The 14,871-nt window shown below is 40.0% G+C and overlaps 1 protein-coding gene across 2 annotated transcripts in view; it reads left to right on the top strand.

Annotated features, from left to right (window-relative positions):
* The first annotated feature begins 1,333 nt into the window (after positions 1 to 1,333).
* PLEKHG1 (pleckstrin homology and RhoGEF domain containing G1) overlaps positions 1,334 to 14,871 on the top strand; it is a 219,630-nt gene continuing 206,092 nt past the window's right edge. The window contains exons 1-2 of one of the 2 annotated variants that reach the window (XM_075862847.1): positions 1,349 to 1,406; positions 1,483 to 1,604. The gene's annotated coding sequence lies outside the window, so the exon portion shown is untranslated. Of the gene's footprint in view, positions 1,605 to 14,871 lie in introns of both variants that reach the window. The other variant, XM_075862850.1, reaches the window with a different exon arrangement.

Here is a 14,871-nt window from a genome sequence, read left to right as displayed (position 1 = left end):
AATTTAGAATGGGATGTCATAAAAGCTCCTGTAGGTGTAGATGTACCAATACTTTTGTCCATATAGTGTATATCATTGACCAACAGATAATCACACTTTTAGTTTGATTATATATATACCCCACTGAAATGCACCGAACAGTACTGCCATGAACCATCCAGGGGTTTTTATAGGAAATACTCGAATTGTAACTACTGGTGACCACAGGTGCCTATTACATATATAAACAGCGTGGTCACCAATACAGGAAGATATTAATGTGGTGAGAAAGGGGAATTGGAACACTCAGAAAAGGTATCTGATAGGTGAATGTGCAGCAGCTGGATGCAAGTTGGTATTAAAAGTGATTTTGAAAATGGAATTCAGTCATGGTGCAATTATTGATGACTCCAGCAATATTAATGCGGCATAAGGCACTATACTTATTCTAACTCTCAGTTAGTCCTCTTTAGATATCAGCCTTTGGGGTCACCAGAGCACTTAAGTGTATTAACTGGCAGGAAGAGAGTACGCCACAACTGAAACATTATTTCATAAATTTTTTACTTAATACAGCACCGATAATGTCTTGGTGTAGAATATGCAGAGAGACGCTGAGAATAAAAGGTGTCAAATTTACACAAATGTTAAAACACAACCAGTTGAGATGATTACAACATGTTATAAACAGCACACCTGTAATGATATCCACTAGTGCTGTCCACCTAGTAAGGTGCCGGCTGTATGACATTAAAGATATGTATCCTACACGCACATGTATGCAGACTGCAGTTTCTATGTGTAAATACTTGGACAGTATCTGTCTATAGAAACATAGATGCCAGGAATCACATCACTAGTCTACAAGCACAAGAACCTCTGGGTGTCCTTGTTCCCTTCCACACTTCAATACAAGCTCAAGTTAATTGGCGTCCTATGACATTGGCCTAGAGTATATTCTTGCTGCAGGGAAATTAGATTGTGAGCCTCGCTGGGGACAGGGAACATGTGAGTCCCTGCTCTGTGCACCGCTACTATATAAATACTGGTAATACCCATATAACACACTAATCACTAAACATACAGAACACGAAACCTTCCAACATAAAAGTATACATGGAAAAATGCTCATTTCATCTGTACTAGGAAAAAATGCTTGAAAACAGTGGTTGACTTCTCAAGGACTGGAGAAATAATTTGACTGCTCTGAATTGGCAGTTCTCCAGAGACATATCCTACAGCCTCAACCCTTTGGCTGGGGAGTGGAAGGGAAGGAAAAGGAGGGGTAGGTTTCTTCTGTGGATCAGCTGCTGCGGCAGGGGAGGGTAGGGCTGGCTTTAGAGGAGGGACAGGAGTCAGTAGCAGAGGCTGCATGGTAGTGTATGCCAGGGTGTTTGGACTGGGAAGCGGCAGTGCTGAAATCATAGGTCTGTTGTATACTGGCTGTATGTGGTATGTGGTTCTATTATCCTATTGAGGAACTCAACAGGCTCTTTAAACCAGGCTGAAGACCGTGTAAGGAGCTGGACTGAGGGACTACCTAGTGCACAGAAGTTTGCCTCATTCTACTACTTTGTATTTGGGACTTCTCTGGATTATATGGATAAAGAGTTGGACATAAAAAGGTAAATGAGTTTTCTTTTAACGCAATATTTGACTATGATAAATCTCATTTGTCCTAATTGATTATCCTCCGGGATGACGATTTCTTGCTGATGAAGAGATAGTAGATGGGAGATTATTGGGTCTCAGTAAACTGACAGGTTCTGTCTTGCTCTACTGGAGTCTATCTATATCTATATCTATAATGCCACTACTGCAGCTGTAAACTAAAGTGTTCTTTGGGACTGGCAGGAAATCCTCACTCTATTTAAAGGCAAATCCTAAGGAGCACAATACATTTAGATACGCTTTACAGCTGCATTTTCTGTATAACAAAGACCGATCTCCAGTTCATAGATAGCTGCATATTAAACACCCATCACACCCAGTTTCTTTGGCAGTGAATTGTTAACTGTTTAACAGTTTAATGAGATATGAATGAATGTTACGGAATTGTGGTAACAAGTTAAATCAAAATAATGTAATGTGACTTTCTGATTTTACAAGCACTAATGTAGCAGTGTTGAATTTGCCATTTGCTTCGGACTGCATTGTTTGTGCATTGTGACAACTCTCCAAGTTAAGATAATGCAGCCTGATTCACCTGCAGTACTACGTAAGACCACACATGACACATTGTGATATCACAGTTGAAAAAGATAAACTCAGCTCTGCTACGTCGGAGAAACTATGCTCCGTTACACCCATCTAAAAAAATTACGCAAAAATATATAGATGGTACTTAAATTCTTTTCATCAGTTCCAGGTGTAAATCTGGTATTTTAGAACTAATCTAAATCAATGATGTAGCATAACCTTACCTATAGTTGGAGCATTACAGAAGTTGTGTTTGTGTTTTTCCTGTATTGATAACATAGTGTAATTGGTCTAGTTTCAGTCTGTTATCTTGTTGGCTTTCAGTAACCCTGAGTCATGTAATCCAAATCTCCTCTGAAGGCTTAGGAAAGACAAGTAATGACTGCAATTGCACAGCAAAGATTAGGACTTACTTTATTTTTATTGTCTGTGGCGCTTGTGTGTGAAAGGCGGCTTCTCTGTGTCAAAGATATGAGTTAAATAAGCCTGGATTCACTTGTGCGCTGAAGATATTTCATTGAACGATTATCCATTATCTGTTTCATCCCAGTGAATATATTAGCAGTCTTTTCTTTGGCATTTAAGATCAGCATGAAATGTGGAGATCGCATTGTTGTACGTCCCAATTGCAGCAACAGTTACTAATTTCAGCATTTAGGATACAAGATGGAAATCCATGTTCATGTACAGTATACACAATTATATCATGTGTAGTGATGAGCGAATTTCCTGAAATTAGCTTCGGGGTCGATTCTATCAAAATGACCCCCCCACCGAAATTCGGTCCAAATAAATTTGCTGCAAATCGCAAGTCCGCTGATAGCTCTGTCAGACTCTCTGATGTGCTCTAGGACTGTATCCAAGTGAGACACAGTATACACTGTATCCAAGTGAGATATAGTCCTACAAGATATCAGAGTCCAACAAGGCAATTGGGGCACTTGGGATTCCACAAAAAAAACAACACTCACCATCTACAATGGTCTCCCGTAGCGACGTGTCCCTGCCGTCAGGTAAGATGACGTCGTTTTATCCCATGTGACTACCGGCAGGGACGTGTCGGGAGAGGAGGGGAGGTGGTGAGTATGTTTTTTTTATTTTTAATCTCCTCTTCTCCCCTTTTTTTTTCCCTAGAAACTGCAAAATGGCAGCCGGTGCTTGCCAGCGCCCCCCAATTTGGCAATTCGTGCACCGCAAGCTTCAAAAGATTTAGATTTAGTAAAATCTGAAACTTTTGGGAAATTTGGACCAAATTCGATTCGTGCCAAATCAGTATGCCCAACTCTAGTCATGTGCTCAAAGAGCCTATATCTGCAATTAACTTTTCAAGGGTATTGCTTATATATGTATAGTGCACATACTTGTTAATATGCATTGTGTTACGATTTGGCCTCAAGTGCTAATCTCTGAACAATGGTTATAGAGGGTCATCAAATGTCATAAATCTTTGTCGAGATGCCTGTAAACAAATATTGGTATGTGTAGAATTACATGGCAGGCATTCATATAATACATGGACGAGTTTCCGCTGCTCTTAATGGCTCTCACTCTGGCTGAGGTTCGTAGCTACAGTATAGCGCATGCAGAAAGATCAGCCACAATGGGCCCTGAAAACTGAAGGAGCCCAAAGGCCCATAAGAAGACACCAGTATTATAAATGACACATGGCAGGTGGAGGACCCTATTACAGATTTTGCATTGGGGCCCAGGAACTTCAAGCTATGCTTCAGGGAGGGACAATTTTGGGGGTCCTGAGCGAAGTTCCCCAAGCATATGTAAAGTTTATGATGTACATTATGCATTAGGTTTGAACTCACAGGCTGCTTTAGAGACCGAAACAACCTTTTTGTGTGGCGCCCAAGGAAGATATCCATATGTCGATAGATTGAGAGGGCATGCTGAATATTGCTGTGATCTCTTTCCTTTGTGCTGCTAAGTTAGGAGATCACTTTACACGGACCACAGTCCTCAGCTTTAGGCCTCATGCACACTTCCATTGGCCATCGTACGGCCGCTAATAATGGAACCGTGACTGTTCCGTCAAAAACGACCAGAAGTAGGACCTGTCCTATTTTTGTCGGAACGGCCACATGGTTCTGTTAGAACAATGGAAGTATGCATGGCCCCTTTGAAATGAATGTGCCAGGGTGCTATTTGTTAAAAAATCGGATAGCACCCTGAAGAAAATAACTGAAGTGGGAATGAGGCCTTAAGAGGTAAACACTCTTTAGAGTGGCTCTCTACCCTAACTGATAGATGGGGTCCCGAATAGGTGATCCATTCCACGCATAAGCTCACAATGCCCCAACAGGCCATTTTACAAGGGGTTGTCTAAATCAGACCACCACTTTTAAGGGATAATATAGGTTAAAAAAAAGGAAATTTATTAAGACTGGAATTTCATATGCCAGTCTCAATCTAAAACACGCTGGTGTAAGAAACGCCTAATTTCTTAAGAGACACGCGTCTCTTAATTAATTAGGCGCATCTATGACCTTCCAAATTCTAAAGTCAAATCTACGTAAGTTATGAGCTGGCGTAAATTTGCACTATAATTTGCTGCAGTTTTTGGCATAAATTATAGTAAATTTGTAGACGCCCTTGTGTTAAGGTACACTAAATTTTTAGAAAAGTGTTGCGAGCAGCGCATATTGCACAAACGTCGTAATTTGTATACACAAATTGCCACTTTTGTGCCGCTTGTGCCTTTTCTATGCCAGAAAACTGTCGTGTAATAAGTAATACATTCCCCTACGTGCAAAGTAACAAAGTACTGGGAGTGCTTTCATTTACTAGTATAAACCCGGTAAAACCTTGATCCCCATAAGCTGCTTGCGGGCTGTGATAGGGTATTATTCGTTCACATATAGCCTGTCAAAGTAGACATTCATCAGCCACACTGAAGCCATGGTCCATAAGATCAGCTTTTTACCCGGTTTTTATATCAGTAAATAAAAGTACTCAATAGTTTCTGTTTATTCAAGATACTTTTGTTAGTGTGTTCTAATCTATAATCCGGCCATATACATTAGGCCTATGTCCTATTTATACATCACAGTATTTCATAAGTCTAAGGATCCCTGACGCACAAAATCATTATGAATTTTACATAATTACATTTATCTAAACAGGAGTTTATACAGGTGTATACTGACCGGACCCCTTAAGTGTAGCAGTGGGAACTCTAGATTTCCATAGTCGTAGCAGAGAGATGCCTATGTAAGCGTCTGAGGTAATTGGGGATCGGTGCTCTTTAGTGAAGAAATGGAGCACAAAACATTGATTAAATGTATAGGAAAACATATACGTCAATGCGAATGACAGAGTTGGTCAGCACCTCCTAACAAAGTGAAATAAATGGGTAGGTGAAAATCTGCTGTAACTGCAATGTAAGGCAAAAACATGGCAAAAAACACCCTACCGGCGCTAAGATATATACAAACATGTAATGATTTTATTATTTTAAATTTCATTACTGTTAAATTGACTATACCTATGAACGTGAGGCTCTTAGGGTACATTTTTATCAATTCATGTGGGTCCGCCTGCCAAAGCGGCCTCTACAGTTGATTCCTACACAGACATTATACCTGTACAACAGGAGACTTGCCTATCTCTTGGGCCTAGGCCTACAAAATTGATTCAAGATAGGTAGAAACCAGCCTTATTCTGCTCTAATTAAAAACAGCCTTGAACATGTGGTGGAGTGTACGACCAGGATGGAGGCAGATGAATGAGGTTGCCTTGTCGTGGCAGGTGAGCCCACACAAAACAGAATAAAGTTTGATCTGCACAAATTGAATGCAGGAAAGTCTGGTTGTTCCAGAGGGAAAGTCAGCCTATTCTGCCACTCGAAATCTAACAAACACGTTTCAGCAAGATGTAAGGAGAATCATCACCAGTATGCGAACTTTGCTACCAAAGCTCCCTATAGCAGAGAAAAATTGGGACAACGGCCTTGTGTGATTAAGTATTGCAATACACTGGCATCTGAAAGCACAAACTCACAAGATATTATATCACGAGATATCTGACATAAAGAAGCATATCAAATAGTAATCACATTCACATAATTTGATCAAAATGTGCGCTAAGAAGTATAGAAAATATAGCAGTAATGACTGACGGATTTGGCTTACAGCGGCGTTATGCAGCTACTATGTACAGTGGATACACAGAAGCTGCAGCGCTAAAACAAAATAAAAATAAAAGTTAATTTAACTATATTAGAAAAATGTTTAGTATGCCAAAACATATAAATTAAATTAAAAAAAAGACATCAAAAGGTTTTCATAGCCTATAAACTGTATGGGTTTCTGAACTATATCTTTCCTAATGCACTTTCCTAGAGTACAGTGCATGATAATATCTCAGACAAGCTCTGGGGACAGCATTGTGATGATGGATTCCTTGCAGAATTCTGAGTGTGTCTTATGAAGTGGAAATTTCAATAAAATAATGATATGCATAGTTACATTATATTTGCATTTAAATGGATTATCTGGTTTAGAAAGCCCATTTTCAAATACCTTATTATGTAACGTGAAGTAACTGATAGCAATCCCCAGTTCAGGATCCTCATTTATTAGCCAGCGTGCAGAACAGATACATACAATTTATCTCACCCTGGGGGACATCCATGCATTACATTGATTTAAATGGGCACTATGTACTGCATAATTTCTCCTGTGGTGGCACTGCAGGGAAATGTAACACTTTCTGCCAGATTCCCTTTACAGATTACAGCTGATCGCTGAGGCTCTTGGTAGCGGAACATCCTGTCATCAGGTTAATATCAGGCACCCTTGTAAAAAGAAGAGATTGTGCAAAGTTGACAACCTCATTAAACTACAAAATTACCCTTGAAAGAGGATCTATTTCTAAGCAGAAAATTGTAACTTGGATACCCCCATGAGCCGACTCCATCAACTATATAGAAAAGTACCTACATGTTAGATTGTTTCTATATAAACAGAATCCACTGTACATATAATATAGTAATACATTACACCTAACAAGCTATTCCTCTATTATTTAAGCACAAATTATGTATTTTATCCACCTAGTTTAAGTCAAAACATCCTCAACCATGTTTAGAAGTCCCACAGGACTCATATGAGGAACTATTGTTCTGGCCAATGTTTAAAAAGAGAATTTCTTTTTATGTATTGTTTTATAAGCATTTTTTATATCTTTTCCGGTATGTTGAGTAATAATCATAAATTTACTCAAACTTACTACATCTGTCACGTAAAACAGAATAATAATAGAATTCAATTCAACATTATAATGTAATTTTATTTGTTTCATTTCATAAATTGACAGGAAATAACATTTGGCCTGTCTGATGCATTGTATCCAACATAGGCAATCCATTGTCCCCACAAGCTTAGCAATAGTTCATGAACTTAGATGTGATCGATACTAGATTGATCTTGAGTGTTAGACCGAATTCAGACAAACGTGGGGAAACTCGGACATGAAAAACTGACGTTTTTCACATCCGACTTTCCCCCCCGTGCGGGTCCCGTTTTCACGGATTCCCATAGACTTGAGTCTATCGAGGGATCCGTGAAAACGGAACAAAATAGGACATGTTCTCATTTTCAACTGACCCTTTACATGGTCCATTGAAACAACGGCCGTGTGAAGGGCCCCATTGAAATACATGTGTTATGTCAATGCAAGTAGAGTGATACCTTAAGGCTGCTGGAGTCTGCTGGGAGAGGGCGTGCACGTAATCCGTACCCACTCTGGTCGACAGAATCTAAGGCGACTCTAAGGTATTCACCAGAGCTGACCGCAAGGTGAGATGTACTTAGAACCCAGGTTGTCTTAACACAGTGTAGTTTTGGAAAAAAGGTGCAATAAAGGCAAACCTGAGCTGGAAACCAGACAGCCAGTAGGTTAACGGAAAGTCCAGAAACGGAGTAGAGGTACTCAGAGAAGCCGCGGTCAAAAACATTCGGGAGCGGATAATCAGAATCGGTAGGCAGAGGGTTAACGAGAGGTCAGTATAAACGAGGTCCAGAAATCAGAAATGCAGGAGCAATCAGGAGCTTGATCAGGAACCAGGAAACAGTCACAAGCAAAGACAGGTGGGAAGAGACAGGTATAAATACAAGCCCACAGCTGATTGGCAGAAGGGCAGAGAAGAGAGATAGGCTCAAAGCAAAAGAAGAACCGCCCAGAAGCTAGACAGGCTGTCATAGCGACCTTAAGGGAACAGGTGTTTTCCTAACAACATGCGCCCGTGTGACGGCTGTTATTTTAACGACCGTCACACGGACGTATACCACTGTCATCTGAATTCGGCCTTAGAGGCACACAGAACCTTATCTCAGCAAAGCCGTCAGTTCAGCTGCACTGATGGAATCGGCTAAGAGAGAATGATACAGCTTCTTTGTATACAGAACACAGGAGCTGTATTGTTCAAAGGATATTTTTTTGTTAAATAAAAGTTAATTAGAAAACTTCTAATAAATTAAAAAAACATTGATAGCGTACATAGCCTTTAATATATTTTGTTCCCAAGGGATTTCCTAGACTGGTTACAATTGTACAAAACCTTTAGCTGTGAAAAGTATTAGACCTAGTTCACACCGTTTTCTCACAGGCAGGCAACATTTTCCTCAAAACTTCTTCAGGAATTTTGAGGCAGATTTGTAATTGCCTGCATGTTTGGACGCTTTTTTTTTTTGCATTTTCTTAATGCCAAAATCGCAAGCAGAAACTGCCGCAAAAACACTCAAAATGAGCAGGTTTTTTCTGCCTCCCATTGTTTTCAATGGGAGGTCAGAGGCGTAAACCGCTCGAAAAAAGGGCATGCCGCTTTTTTTTCCACAATCGGCCATAAACTGCTCAGGGGAGAAAAAACGCCTCTACTTCTCATTGGAAATATTGGGGAGCGATTTGGGCCATTTCTTGGCGCTGATTCCATCAAGGTTTCAGCCTCAACATCAACGCCAAAAAACTCTATGTGAACTAACCTTAGTTGTTTTGGGTTTTTAGCTTTTGGATATAGTAAAGATCTTTAAAAAGGTGAGGAATAACAGGATGTACAAAGTTTGTTAGAAAGTTATATACGTTTTCATTATACAATAAATAACTATTTATATAAAACTCGAAAAACCTTTTAATTGATCTCATAGCACTAAAGCAGAGGAACAGTCCGACTTAGGGCCTGAGGAGGTGTTGCTCCTCCCCATGTATGGGTTAGGCCTGGACTATATGCATACTAGTACGTTATGGTGGCTGTCACAAAAAAGGGACCACAGATTGGAGTCACTCACTGCCGTTTTAAACTTTTGCCGCCATTGTTTACTTGATTATGTCTGTAATAGAACTCATTAGGGCAGTTTCGTAAGATTCTAACAAAATGTGGATGTAAAACCACCCAAATGATAGTGATCATGTTGTTACAGATCTATGTGTTTTAAAGCCATTGCCTAATTTCTGATAAACCACACTGTCTGGTTCCTATAAATAGATATGGAATGGTTAACCTGCTATTACAGGTATTGACTGTAAAGCATGGCTTGAACTTGCTGAGAAGATGTAGTGCAGTATTATATTGCTGCATTACACATAAGGGAAAGTATGTAGAAGACAATAAAATATTAATATGAGAGCCAGATGAGAAAATAACTTACATCCTTATACTATCATGTAATTATAGACTGTTTATTATTGCATGATTAAAGGAGCAAGTATCATCTGCCTGGCAAGCTTCTATCATATCTACACAAAGAAGGCTTTATGTAAAATGGATCGTCTAATGGGATTCTTCATGCAAAGTACATTGGATGAAGCATCAGGAAGCCTTCAATTATTCCATGTCTGTTTCACATGAGGTTATTGTCATGAGGTAATTCAAGTTATAGACAGAAATTTAGCTTCTTTAACAATTGATAGGATGTCAACCCGCAAAGCAAATTGGTGTTACCAACGAAGATGGCCTGGCCACATATGATGCCGTTTCTCCACCCATAAAACAATTAAGCTTTTGATCTTGATCATAAGATGTGTCCAGTAGCATCTCATTATGATTTACAACATGCTATAAAGTGATTAAAAAATACTACCTTTTTTTCATACAGTACAAAAGGGAAGCATTAGTTTCCTCCTGCTGACACCACTGGTGCAGTAGGAGTTCTGAGTGTGGAGAGATGTCATGCCGACAGTTGATATTGGTGAGTCATGTGGCCATCAATGCCTAGCTTTATTCACAACTCAATACTTGGGGTGTAAAGATAATTTGTCTACGTGTTTAATAGAAGATCCACTACTCACAAAATCCCCCCCCACCCATGTCAGTGACATTTCCATTCCGTTATCTTGAGCACACTGTGCAGCCCTGAGTTAAATTTTCTGGACACCTCTAACATGGAAAAATATATTTTTATGTATGTTAGTGGTTACCTGGAGATAAAAAAAAATGCTGTACTAAGTTTCAGGCTGCAAAATATATTTTTCTATATGTTCATGGTTGCCTGGAGATAAAAAAAAAAAAAGAAAAAAGCTGCACTAAGTTTCAGGCTACAATCTTTATTCCTTTTTTTTAATTTTCAGACCCTCTGATATTCAGTTTGCAAGCGGCTCTAGTTTCAGACTTGTCTACTGTGAACGTGTCTCTCCCAGTAATACATGCAGGATTTGTGGTTTGTGTGCCCAGGATGATGCTGCCTTCACTACCTCTTATGTATCAGCACAGCTTTCTCTCTACACTAACCTGAGGGATTCCCCCTCTGCTCTCCTTTCTATATCCATTATGATACTGAGTGTGATCTGTCCTCTCTGAAAACTTGGAAGCTTTCCCCCCTCTCCACTCTCTGATCTGCCACGTACATTCTCATCCCACTGCCTGCTGCTATCTCTAACACTGAGAAAAGGGAGGATGGAGAGCAGAGTACATGAGCCCGTCAGGAGAAATGGACTGATTGATTTGAATTAGAAGCAGCAGCACAACCAGTTATTTACAGGAGCTGCACAGACGCTACAACAGCAAACAGTAGGACATTTTGAATGGAGACTATTTAGAAAGTTTATTCATTTAGCATTTAGGAAGTAAATTAAAAATACAGCCTGGAGCATCTGGTTACTATGATAACTAACTTCTGCATATACTGATCAAACTATATCTATGTGCTACTTCTACTTTAAGCCAACTGGCCGATACGTCTGATTATGGCCGATACCCCATGAAAAGAAACTGAAACCAGACTATTCCACTGCTAGCAATCAGTCGTGACATCAGCCGCCGCTTTGTTTGTTCGGCTACACCAACAGCCTGTCACAGGTTGCCAATACACACGCTGTGTTCTATCATGCTTCCAATATTTACAAATATTTTTCAGTGAGGACGTTGTTGTCATCTTGCCTAACTTAGTGTCCTTCCTCTGCAAGCTCTCTATTAGCAGTAACTCTCACAGCAAAGTGCCGTACTACTCACTGTTCCCACGCACGTAATTATTTAATTCACTTATATTTACTAAAAATATATTTTTATCCAGTGCGCGCATCCTATCATATCTGGGGGGGGGGGAGAACCCGTTGGCAGGACTGGAAGCGCACAGCTATAAACAGATGGCGAGTACCAGACCCACTCTGCTGCTCATACACAAGGTGTGGTGGCAGTGCAAGCAATTGCTGGGGATAGGAGAGTGCACTAAATATACACCACTCTGGAGGAATGCTTATTTGGGGGAATTGGGTAAATTGGAAGGGATGCAGGGGTGGGAGCAGCGAGGCATAATACGATTGAGCCAGTTGTACGAGGGAGACATACTTAAATCTTTTCAGCAAATGAGGGAGGAGTTTCAACTGGACTCCCGCATGTTCTATCAGTACCTGCAGATTCGGCATGCTGTGCAGACACAAGCGGTCAGCGTGGACCTGACGATGCATGCCGCGGGGGTGTTGGAGCATATTGCAAAAGCAGTTACATCAAAAGGATTAATTTCATTGGTTTATCGCAGGTTATTGGTGGAACATCTGGGGGACCCTATGGCACCAGTGAAAGCTGTATGGGAGAGGGATGTGGGTCCTATTACAACAGACCACTGGGAGGCGGTATTGGCAGCAACATGTACTTTGTCCATTAATGTAGCACAACGAAGATCGCAGTTGTTTCTGATACATAGGGTGTATAGGACCCCGTGGGTGCTGAAACAAATGGGATTAAGAGCGGATGCCAAGTGCCCTAGGTGCCCGGAGGAAAAAGCAGACATCCTTCATATGTTCTGGACATGCGGGAGGTTGGGGAGTCTGTGGACGGAAATATCGGAGCTAGTGGGGAGAGTGTTTGAGGTACAGATTCCATGGGATCCTGTGGTAATGCTGCTAGGGTATGTTGGAGATTTGGGGGGGGGATAGGATGTCAGGGTTGGCAATTGCTAAAATACTGTATCAAGTGAGGAAAGGAATAGCAAAGCACTGGCTGGATGCGGAGCCACCATCAAAACAAGAAATCATAGGGGCACTTAACTCACAGGTTCTGATGGAATATAGGATATACTCCAAGAGGGGGTCCAAGGTCAAGTTTGAAAAACAATGGGCTAGGTGGATTGATCAATCTGGGTATGCTTCTGTGGAGCTAATGACACTAAGGCAACAAGTTCAGGTATAGGGCCACTGACGGGGGGGTACATACGGAGAGCAGGAGTAAGATGGGGAAGGGAAAAGGGGAAGAGAAGGAGAGAGGATTGGAAAAGTGGTACTGAGAAGACCGGCTGGGGGGATACAAGGGGGAGTTGGGGGGAAGGGAATGTTTGGTTGGATGTAAATAATTGGGTCTGTTGAAATTTGCTTATACACTGTATGAGAACGTACAATGACCTGTAATAATGTGGAGTTTTTTTGAATAAAATTGAACTGATTAAAAAAAAATATATATATTTTTATTGCATCATATTTAGTAAGCATGTTATCACCTTCTTTTTATAATGAATTATTATATATTGGTCTTCTAGTTTTATAAGTGTTTTTACTGTATTTACTGCAGCATACTATGACCCCATGATGTAATCTCAACCCGTCTTCTTCTCGCAATTTCTCACTGTATGTCACCTTTATATATCTGATTTTTTTGTACCACTGCTCATACCTGATGAAGGCACCGGTCCAGTGACATAACACACAGTACTTTAATAAATGTATGTTTTAAAAGAACCCCTACGACTATTGGTTCTATCCTGCTGTGCTTAAGTAACTTGTACTTAATCGCTACCTGATTACTCAGCTGTAACGATCACCATATTTGTTTGCTGCCACTAAACTTTCCTTGAAGCACTAAATAAAATGATGATCTACTTGACAGAAAATGAGTGCTTATAGGAAATACTTTTTAAGTGTACTTTAGTATATGGACCAGGCCGGTTGCACATGGTCATAATACAGCCAGTTAGACCCCATGTCAAGCTTAGAACTTTATGGTGATCTAAGTTCGATTCTGTAATACTGCGAGGATCTGGGTGATGACGTTATAATGCGGACACTAAAAAGCAGGTAAATTAGACCAAGTGAAACCGACCTAAGAATATATTATTGCCCATCTCGCCATAAGACCAGTTTACAACTGTTACTCTGATTGACCATTTATATAGAAGAATATTTCTGATACATGGCAAATTCCTGCCCTCTATCGGTGGGACCAAAGGTGAAGAATGTGATACATGATATCACTATGGAGAAATAGAAAGTATTTTCTGAGTTGTTATTGGTCCTTTTATGTTTCGTTTTCACTGGTATCTGACAATTCAAATATTTAAAGCATACTTACTGTAAATATTGTTAGAATTCTGATAATAAATAATCAGTTCTCAGTCACACTTTCTTAATTTGAGTTTCGTTTTAATTTGAACCACATATAACACTGAATAATTGTAAAAACCGCCTGAGTATTTCAGGGTCTTCTGGATTTGCCATCTGTGGGACTATTTCTGAAGCCATATTACAGAATCTGGGACTGTTCATTGAAGTTACATTCAGTGTAATATGAGCGTAGTATTGGTGGTCTTGGCACAATTTTGCTTTTGTTTACATCGGTGGTAAAGTTTCCATTCTGTCTATTGGTTCCAGGCTTAGCCATGTCCTCAGTAATCCCTTCGCTAATCAGCAGCAAATGTTTGATAAACCATTCCTGAGTCTAAATGTGTCCGACGTGTTTACTGAGGGCTTTGCTGCAAAATAGTCTTGGACGCTGAGTTTATCTTTTGCATAAAATAAAGGACTGGGCTGTGTTGATCTGTGATGATATTCAAATATTCATGTGGGAAGCTGGATTGTATAACTTATATAGAATATTATGATTGCCTAAGGTTGACGGCAGATTTTCAGCCAGTTAGTCATGCTTGGTGTATCAACAACAAGTGACTTGTTAAAACAGAAATTCTAGGGTAATGCTATAATAAATGAAACAATGTAATGTGTTATACATCAAGAAATGAAGGTCTTTTAAACAAAAAGTAGAAAGAAAAAAGGCCTTTGTAGTTCTAAATGAAACAATTGTGATTTTGGCTTTCCTTCTAAACTCTTGCCCAGAAGTGACCAAAGTGCTCAATGTCACTGTATTTACTCAACATTTGATTTCATGAATGCCACTCAATTGCGTGGTTGGCATAGAAAATTGACTTCTTGATCAAGGCTGAACATATTATACAGAGGAGTAACTTGAAGCTCCTGAACCTCACTGCA

Source organism: Rhinoderma darwinii, chromosome 4 (assembly GCF_050947455.1).
Source record: "Rhinoderma darwinii isolate aRhiDar2 chromosome 4, aRhiDar2.hap1, whole genome shotgun sequence".
Lineage (NCBI taxonomy): Eukaryota > Metazoa > Chordata > Amphibia > Anura > Rhinodermatidae > Rhinoderma > Rhinoderma darwinii.
The sequence above is the reverse complement of the archived record's forward strand: the minus strand, read 5'-3'. Positions and strand labels throughout refer to the sequence as shown.